We start from the raw sequence: 10,391 nt of genomic DNA, 5'->3' as shown, positions 1-10,391 counted from the left end.
CGTCCTTAAACAGCGCTGATTTGCCATTGTGTTCACATGCTCAACAAAAATGACTGATTGAAGGTCCACCAAACTCATCATTGTTTACTGAGTGCAACCACAGATACAGGGACACTGGAGCGTTTTAAAGGCGTGATTTATCAGCGAATGCCAGCGTATGTCAGTTTATCTACAAACCAGCTCATCGACGTGACATTAAAACACTCCAGTGTTCCTGTATCTGTGACCTTCACTGCCAATTACAGTCATTTCTGTTGAGCACTCTTTAAGAACGTGCTCAGTAGCACACAAATATTAGCGGGAAATGGACGTTTTTAAAACTTCAGTAATGGTTGGTAACGAATTCCAGTATCGTGACAGCTAGTAAGTAGATCACTTAAAATTGGGCCGTTTTCACAGTAAAATCTAATTTATTGACCAAAATTATAAGTTAGCTTTACTTGATGTTTAACCTTTATATAGAAGATCCATAAAAAAACTACTCCTACTGTGTTTGTTGTCAAAGAAAAAAGGCATATACAACAAGGTTGACTTGAGGTGAGTAAATTAAAGATTTATTAAATTTTTTAGCTGAAATGTTCCTTTAAGTTTTGGTAATTCACTCCTATTTGAAACATTTAGGAAAATCAGTTTGTGAGTGAGTGAGTGGGCCTTTGAGCTCCTAGTGGGCTGTACATACCTGGGGTCTCATGTACGAAGACTTGCGTGGAAATCATACTAAAACATTGCGTACGCACAAAGCTGCATACGCAGAAAAAAAATTCAGATGTATGAAACACTGCGTACGCCGAATCTCACGCATATTCTTTTGTACATCCGAATGAACATGAAACTAAGCGCAATATGCACGAGCACAAAACCCCTCCCTGCCTCCTCCCCCGTATGAATATGCTAATGACTCTACTTTGGCAAAACCCAACGAAAAGAGAAACTTTGAACAGAATGTGAATTGGAGGTGCTGCTTTCGGAGGTAGACCGGAGAAAAGCGGTGTTATTTACAAGTTTGTTCTCCGGAATTAACAACAAAAGTAAAAAATAGAGTGGGAGAGTTTAGCTGGTGCGGTTAACACAGTTGGGTCTGAACATCACACTGCGAGAATTAAAAAGGAAATAGTGTGGTTTATAGGTGTAAAATGTTGCAGTACCCTTAATAGTCTCAGTGGCGCAGCTCGTAAAACGCATGTCAACATGTTTTGACATGTTCGAGCATGAACTCGGTTTAAATCCAGCGTCTGATGAACTCTTTCCTCTTTTTTCGAGAGGGTGCTCGCTGCAGAGCCATTTGAGGAGAGGTGAGCTCCAGAGAGGGGGAGCATGAGCTGTCGCTCCTCCTCCTGTAAGCTGTTTTAATGCGTACACCAACCCCACCCCTAACCCTACCCCCAGTGACATCACTCGTAGAAGAAGTGCAAAAAAGGTGGAGCTCAAGCTTAAGCTCCCCCTCTCTGGAGCTCACCTCTCCTCAAATGGCTCTGCAGCGAGCACCACTTGCTTTTTTCCCCCGCTACATATCAGATTTTGCCAACTATTTATCACGAGAAAGACAAGTAGGAATCATCAATAAGTTTTTGCATCATATTTTATTTGCACATTTATTGAATGGAAATGTTTCTGATTCACGCAATGTTTCAAATTCATCTTCAGATAGTGTCTTTATAGCAATGTGTGTGCAGTAGATAGCTCAGATTACATTGGGAAAACAGGCAACCGCTGCAAATTGTGCTTTAATGTTTAGCTGGTCAACTGTATGGTATGGAAACCATATATACCTGCTAGATGAACCCGTTTCATACAGCTGCCATTGCAAGGCTCAGACACTTTGTAGAGAGGAATTTAACTCAACTGCCTCTAGGAGTCGCCAATGGAAATAAAACAGACACGCACAAAAATGTGCGTACGCCAGCCATGAAGCTGGCGTGGAGCTGCGCACATTCTCACGTTCAGTTCACCGTTAGTAAATCCAATTTTGAGTGATTCTGAGCGTGAAACCTGGCGTACGCAATGTTTTTGTGCGTACGCAGCATTGATACATGAGGCCCCTGGAGTTTTTATTTATTCAATGTTTTTTACATGACACAGAGTCTAATATTGTGCTTTATGAATATCTACACCTACCCCAACCTCACAGTAACTGATGTGTTTTATTAATATCTGTTCCACCTACACCAATTAAACCCAACCAACTTGTGGCTTAAGTCCCTCCCACTTGGAGGTCACCCAACCTAGTTGTGGTGCAATCCCTCCCACTTAGATTTCTCCGGGCTGCAGAGATACCGGCTGCGTCCGAAACAACATACGTCCATACTTTTTAGTATGCTAAAATCAGTATGCGAGCTGAGTAATATGTCTGAATTCATAGAATTCGAAACTCAGTATGCGAGAAGTACCCGGATGACTCATGATGCCTAGCAGGAGAATTCAAGAAAGAGAGTGAAGCGTTGCAACTGACGCAGGTAGGTCACGTGACCATGACATAATGGCAGATGTAGTACGTTTGAATTCCATTCATACTTTTCACATTCATACTGTATAGAACATACTTTTCTAACAACCGAGTAGTACGTTTAAATTCAAATGCAGTACCTACTGAGTAGTAGGCGGTTTTGGACACAGCCACCTACTTGGTCAAACCAGGTTCTTCCCAATCAGACACCAAGTTTACCATCACCCGAATACTAATTACTCATGCACCTGAACATTATTACTGTCATTATGCCCTGCACTATAAAGTCCCCTCACACAGTTCACTTGCAATTTGGCCTTATCGCTAGACAGAAAGCACTATAATACCATTATATGGTCAATGTTGATACTATAGTGCCCGATTCACACAGGGCTTCAGCTTCAATGCTTGAGAGAGAGCTGATGCAATCATCATAGCAGGGTCAGCCAATGAAATTAGTTTGCAATCAACTACTGTCTGAGCTGGTGTATTTGCATAAAGCGATCTGATTGGCTGATGCATCCATTGATAAATTCCCAACTTTTGCAGCGAGCAACGCCACTGAAGTGACGATGACGTATCTACAATGTAGTTCGTCAACGCCTGACGTTACCCATTCAAAGTGAATGGGAAGCATTGATGCTGACACCCTGTGTGAATGGGACGTAAGCATGTACACTTGCCTACCTTGTCTTCTGTGATCTGCAGCATTTCACCTTCTCTGTTCCTTGTGCTGTGTCTTCCTGGTTCCTCGTCATCGCTTCCTGTTTCCATTGTCATCCTGCATAGACTATTGCTGCATCCTAATAGACATACTATCCATTCTAAATAGTATTTGAAAATAAAAAGAGTATGCCAAAGGTTCCCGGATGGTTAACATTTTATGGTAAATATTGAAGTGTAGAACCATCCATACTCTAATCGCAGATATTGCCCTCAATACATTGCACATTCAACAAGAATTTGATTAGAAGTGTCAAACTACAAACATGGTGGATGCGAGAGACCAACGTCAAACAGAGGCTTCGGTAAAGATTTTTGTGTTACTGTTAATTAATATCTAGCCCACGAGATATATAATATAGATAGATAATATTTAAATCACATTTTCAGTGTTATATTTCATCTGCAACAACAGTGTGAGCTTATATAAAGACGTATTTGGATGCATACATCTAAATGCATACTTATCCAAAGACCTAAGGAGATTTCTCTATAAAAAGAAAGACTCATGAATGGCAGATTATCGTGCTGCTTCTTCTCCAATATGGTAGGAAATTAACTATGACAAAAATGTGGATGATGTGTGGATGATTGGCAGGGCTCGTAACTAAGCAACATAACCTGTTAATGAGGAAGTAGTACGTCCCAAAGCTTGCATACTCTTGTTGCACACACAAAAGTATATACTTATACTTCACCCTAAAAGTATGTTCTTTTTTGTGAAGGACAAGTATGCGAATTGAGACGCAACAACACGCACAGTCAGATCAAGTTCTTCCCCCCAAATCAGAAGGCCAGTCATCCGAATACTAATTACTCACGCACCTGAACGTCATCACCATCATCATCATGCCCTGCACTATATAAAGTCCCCTCACACATTTCACTTGCCATCTGGCCTCATCGCTAGACAGAAAGCACTATAACACTATTACATGGTAAGTGTTGATACTCTAAGCAGATACACTTACCTTTCTTGTCTTCTGTGATCTCCAGTATTTCAACTTCTCTGTTCCTAGTGCTGTGTCTTCCTGGTTCCTTGTTATCGATTGCTGTCTCCATTGTCATCCTGCAAAATCTACAACTTGGTTTCTGTGATTCCACATCATACTTTTGGATCACCTACTTTACCTGAATTACTAACTTGCGTTAAACTGCCATCATTAACATTAAGCTATATTGTCATCTACTTGGCTGAGCCGAGTCCCTTGTGTGACACTTGGTTAACTATGAAGTTTATTTTCTAGGTCAGTGTAGTGCATTAATTTCTGTTGCAATTAATTATACAGTTATGATCACCCATACACAAAAAAACGATATGACAATGTCATGACAGCAAATGTTTTGTTACGTTAAATTGATATAATAAGTTAATCAGGTCTTAAAGTTATACAAAGTTTAACTTAAAATGCTTTGACAATTTGATTGATGTACGTTGAGATGACTAGAAAAATGTATTTCAGTATAGGCAGCAATCATTTTTTACAGTGTAATATATGGCTGATAATCCCTCCCTTGAGAAAGTTGTTTGTTTTGGCTGAATGTTCAGCTGGACCTGCTTTTCACTTTCCCACACTTCCAGACCACTGCCCGTCCTCATCCAGCCGTGCCCACAGAGCAAGAGCTTGCCAAGAGATGCCCGCTGCCTGCTGCCAAGCAACTTATCTTGAAGTTAAGCTGTTATGTCAGCACGTCCAGCACTGGATGACAATGTGAGAGCGCTACTGTGTGACTGTCCCAGCCACAGCCATGAGCACAGGTGCAAAACAGCTGCTGTACAGTCAGTGTGAGTCTGCTGCCTGTGCCAGCTGCACTAAAGAAGCAAACAGGAAAACTTCCGCTTCATGCAGACCCATGCTCAGCTGAACTGTGCCCAGGCACAATTTGATCTGATGAACTTGATGAGGCCTCGTGAGATTCCACACCATGCAGAAGTGGTTCATTATTCACTTGACTGAAGTTGTCCACCACGCAAGAATGTTATAGGCCATGATGTGAAGTAGAATCATGTTGATGCACTCAGTGTAGCAGCCTCTTTTATCCACCTTGAACAACATGTTTTCTGTGAATGTTCCCATATAAAAATCTGATATATGCTAATTACATATATGACTTTTAGTATGCCCCAAATTTTAGTATGTAAAATGATTCAACATACCAAAAAGGTTTTAGTATGGTTTGTCATTCATTCATTTTTTTGTCAGCTTAGTCCCTTTATTAATCTGGGGTTGCCACAGCAGAATGAACCACCAACTTATCCAGCAAGTTTTTACGCAGCGGATGCCCTTCCAGCCACAACCCATCTCTGGGAAACATCCACACACACACACTACGGACAATTTAGCCTACCCAATTCACCTGTACCACATGTCTTTGGACTGTGGGGGAAACCGGAGCACCTGGGGAAAACCCACGCGAAGGCAGGGAGAACATGCAAACTCCACACAGAAACGCCAACTGAGCCGAGGTTCGAACCAGCGACCTTCTTGCTGTAAGGCAACAGCACTGCCTACTGCGCCACTGCCTCGCCCTTAGTATGGTTTGTGTTTATGCAAATGAGACAAGCGTAGTGCTAATCGACAAGAGACGGCACCAATAACAGTCTATACACTATACTAATCAAGCAATACAACTGTTTATTGCACAAAGCAGATATCAAATATCACAGTTATAGTCAATAATCATGAATCATACTTATGAACATCATTATTTGAAATACAACAAAATTGCATAAAAGGCTTATAATGCGAAATAAAGATAAGTAATAAGGATTACACGAATAAAAGACAGAAAATGAAACCCCAAGCAATTTGATATAAGCATATACAACCTCAGAGATATGCCATCATTTTCCTCTTCAAAGACTAGGGAGCCAATTGCAGTCACATTGGACAACACGTGTGTCTGAGAATGCCATGCAATGTGCACTTATCCCACGGCTGAGCTTCCAATGTATCAGCAAGAAACCCTCAAATTTGTAGTCAAAATATAGGGGCTGGCCAAAAGTCTGCCTATTTGGTAAGAGAGAAGAGTGAGTTGATCAGGCCCACTTCTTTCTTAGATAGGTGCACATTATTTCTGATTGCAAAGCACAAATTTGGGGTTTGTAGTGTCAGCATGATGATCTAGAGTAGAGGTGTCAAAATTGTTTCTTCAATGCACCGCGATGCAGATGGGGACAATTCGATATTGGTTCAGTAATAGATCATAGTCGGTTATTACGTACTGATGTCATTTATCTCCTATGCACAGTGTCGCAGTAGAATACTATGGCGAAGAAGGCAAGGGCGACTAAATAAAACGCTCCTACTACTAAAAAGGTAGATAATTATGCCCCTCATTATGCCGCTATTTCACTACTTGGATGAGCTGCTGTAAAAATCCATCTGTGCCTCTCTCTCTCACACTCTTAGGACTTTTGACCTGCTGCGCTGGCTAGTTTGTGAGGTAACTTCTTCTCTCCTCTTGGCTGTTAAAGCGATACTTGTGGATCCAGACACGAGCATGCCTGAGGTGCGAGTTTTCTCCACGGGTATTACGGGATACCTGTATTAACCGCGTCTTATGCACATATAGACTGTCACCGTGGCTGTTCTTCTCGCGTGACTCATCAGTGAATATCGCTTTCATTTCTAAAGCCAGGCCCAGCCCTTTCTGATAAGCAGGTGAAGACAATGACCAATCGTAGGGGTGTAAGACAGCCCTCAAAAAAGAAGCGGGATAATATTTACATTAGCTTATTTTCTATAAATGCTTGCGTTGTCTTCTGTGCGTGTATTGGAGTTTTGTTTGATACATTTAAAAAGAGTGTTTTCTTTGAGCAGGTCAAATTATAGGTGCCGTTCATTTATCTTACTGCTTGTATTAAAGGACAAAATTGTATTACAAATATAATATAAATATTAATATATTTATAGATTTTAATTTAAAAAAATCTTTTGTTGTGAAGAAAAAATCAAGTTATTTATGGAAAACATTGTCACTGCACCGTGATGCACCAAGATATTGAATTGAACCGAATCGATGGCATAATAATTGTAACCGAACCGTAAGACCAGTGTAGGTTCACACCCCTAATCTAGAGTCAATATTCTACCTCCTGAAATTTGGAGAAAGTTACCCTTAAGGTCAGGAGACCCTTCTCTGTTCATTTGGTCATGCCTGAGGGTCAATATTCTACCTTCTGATATTTGGAGAAAGATGTAAAGTTACTGTTTCTCATCTTTTTCATCAGTCGCCAGTTCACTCCATCATGGCTCTCTTTCTACAAGATGAAAACTTTATCTGTTTGACATATCATCTGTTTTCATCATCTTTGACAATAAGTCCTCCTTCTGTGACAGAAATACTGCCAACCTCAAAATAAACAGTTTATTTATATACTTATCACTCTGGTTCCCGAGTCCTTCTGTAATGATACCATTGGAATTACAAATATGTACATATATGTTCACATATATTTCAACAGAAGAAGCTCAAACACAGTTTTAAGAAGTTGAGGATGAGTTAACGATGACAGAATTTTTATTTTGTGGGTGAATTATCCCTTTAACAAATGGTAGTAATGCATTCCATCAGGCTATATGGAGGGTGGTTACATTTTAATATTTAACATGGAGTCTCAAGGTCTGTCTTTATCTGCCTTTTATAATAGCTCTAAAGATGGTCCGTGCTAACTATAAATTTTGTTGTACTTTTATTACACTGAATATGGTAATGCTAAACCATCTTTTTAAACTGAGATGTTTCGCAACTGTAATTGAGAAGCAGGATTAGCGCATCTTTTAGCCTATAGATATAAAGTCTTTAATTGTTTCAGAGGAACACAGTGTTAACCCTGTTTTGCAGAGTCAGTGTATGGTCAGAAACCACAACCAATAGTCACTTGTTTTAGCATTTGATGGGGGGGGGGGGGGGGGGGATATCAAATGGTGACAGTTAATTTTGAAGGTCAACTTTAGATGTCATTCTAACTAGGTAAATTTGCTAGTACAGGTAACTTGATGTACACGTAGTTACAAAGTTACTTATTGTCGAATGTTTGTTGGGGGTCCATCAAAATAAACTAGATAATGAGCAGACAGTTACTAAACTGTAAAAAGTTAATCTTGAGGCTTGTAAATTTCATTTAAATTATCGATGTGGTCATTTAAAAATAATGTGCATATTTTCTTTAATATTTTGGATTAATTTTAAAATATTAAAAAGATTTGCTAATAAAATCAAGATATAAATTTCACTTATTTTAACCTAACCAATGAATTTGTTGCACTTAAATTGAGAAACCAATTAAGCTAATAAATTGAGAAAAGATGGCTTCACCTTTATTTTAAGAAAATTACCTCAATTGTGGATTTGATTGAGATGGTTGCATTTGAGTCTGGACAATGGACAACATTTAAAGGAGCAGATCAACACTGAGCATGTAAAGAGGTGAGCATTCACAGTTCATTATTTTTATAGTCTTAAATAAACTACTTCAGAAAAGAAACATGCTGTTCAAGCTTATTCAGGAGCTTAGTTTTTTGTCATACGATGTATATATAGATTGGTGTTTTTAACCACCCAACCATATTTAAAAGTAATTTGCTTCTGTGTTTATTCTGAATTATATATTGAAATTGAACAAATTATTTGCATTGTATTATTTACAATGCAATGTAACCATTTTGTTATCAGTGGAACATGTAGTAAAATGATATTTGCAAAAATGCATTGTGTATGTATTTCATTATTATTTAAATGTATAATTTAATATAAATATAATTTAAATTTTATAAATGAGTAATTTTCATTAATAAATTTAAGTAAATGGTGGTTGATTTGCTTAAATTATAAAATCACTTTCCACTAATATTATTAAAATCATCTATTACTCTAAAAATTTAGTAATTTTCACGGTTCGTTCAAGTGGTTTTTGCTAAAAAAATCAAGTCTTGCAAACTAATTAAAAATAATATGTGCAATAGTGTTACCTCTGTTTTTTTTAAGTAAATAGCACATACGTTGACAATTAGTCACAGTTTGTAGACTGTTTAAAATAGACTATCATATTGCATTCTGGGGTTAGCACTGGTTAGTACTCTCACCTCACAGCTAGAAGGTCACTGGTTTGAGTCCTGGCTGGGCCAGTTGATATTTCTGTGTGGAGTTTGCATGTTCTCTCTGTGCTGGCGTGGGTTTCCTCCGGGTGCTCCAGTTTCCCCTACAGTCCAAAGACATGCGCTATAGGTGAATTGAATAAACTAAATTGGCCATAGTGTATGACTGTGTGTGTGAATACGAAAGTGTATGGGTGTTTCCAAATACTGGGAGGACATCCACTGCATAAAACATATGCTGGAATCATTAACGGTTCATTCCGCTGTGGCGACCCCTGGTAAATAAGGGACTAAGATGAATGAATGTATGAAATTGCCTTTATGGGAGTGAAGATTTACAGTAATAAAAAGCAAGATAAGATCCAGGGTTTGCTTTTAATAGTGGTTACATTTACTATTTAAAGGGAAAGTTGAACCAACAGTTACAATTTCCTCACTATTTACACAAGTGGTTCTAAATTTTTATGAGTTAAACATAAAAGAAGATATTTTGAAGAATGTTCGCAAGCAACAACCCTTGCCATGCATAGTAAAAACAAAAAAATACTATGGGAGTAAATTATTGTAGTTTTCCAACTTTCTTCAAAATATCATTTTAGTGTTCAATAGAGTAAAGAAACTCAAACATGTTTGAGACAATTAGAAGGAAGAAGAAAACTTTCATTTTTAGGTGAACTATACCACATATTCTGGAATTTTGTGAGAGGGTAAAAGATTTCCTCATAAACATCTCATGGTGGGTTGCAGCTGATCATTCGGACATGTTAACAAACAGAAAGGATTTCTGTGTGGGCTGCGTTTCATGCATCACTGTGTTATTGACAATAGACAATGGACCTTTTTGCATGCAATATTTGGTTAATGTAGAGTCCACGCTCACTAAATTTCCTTAAGATTTGAATTTCAAATTATATGATATAGAGAGTTGCCAGAAGAGTGTAGGTAATTGTGGTTTTGTCGTATCTTCTCTGAGTATGTTGAGTTAGTTCACTCAAAAATGAAAATTAAATTATTAATAACTTCCTGGGTTTCCCTGTGGCTCAGTGGTTAGCAATGTCAGCTCACAGCAAGAAGGTTGCTGGTTCAAGTCCAGGCTGGGTCAGTGGCCAATTCTGTTTGGAATT

This window comes from Danio rerio, chromosome 9 (genome assembly GCF_052040795.2).
Source record: "Danio rerio strain M-AB ecotype USA chromosome 9, GRCz13ab, whole genome shotgun sequence".
Lineage (NCBI taxonomy): Eukaryota > Metazoa > Chordata > Actinopteri > Cypriniformes > Danionidae > Danio > Danio rerio.
Note: the sequence above shows the minus strand (reverse complement) of the source record.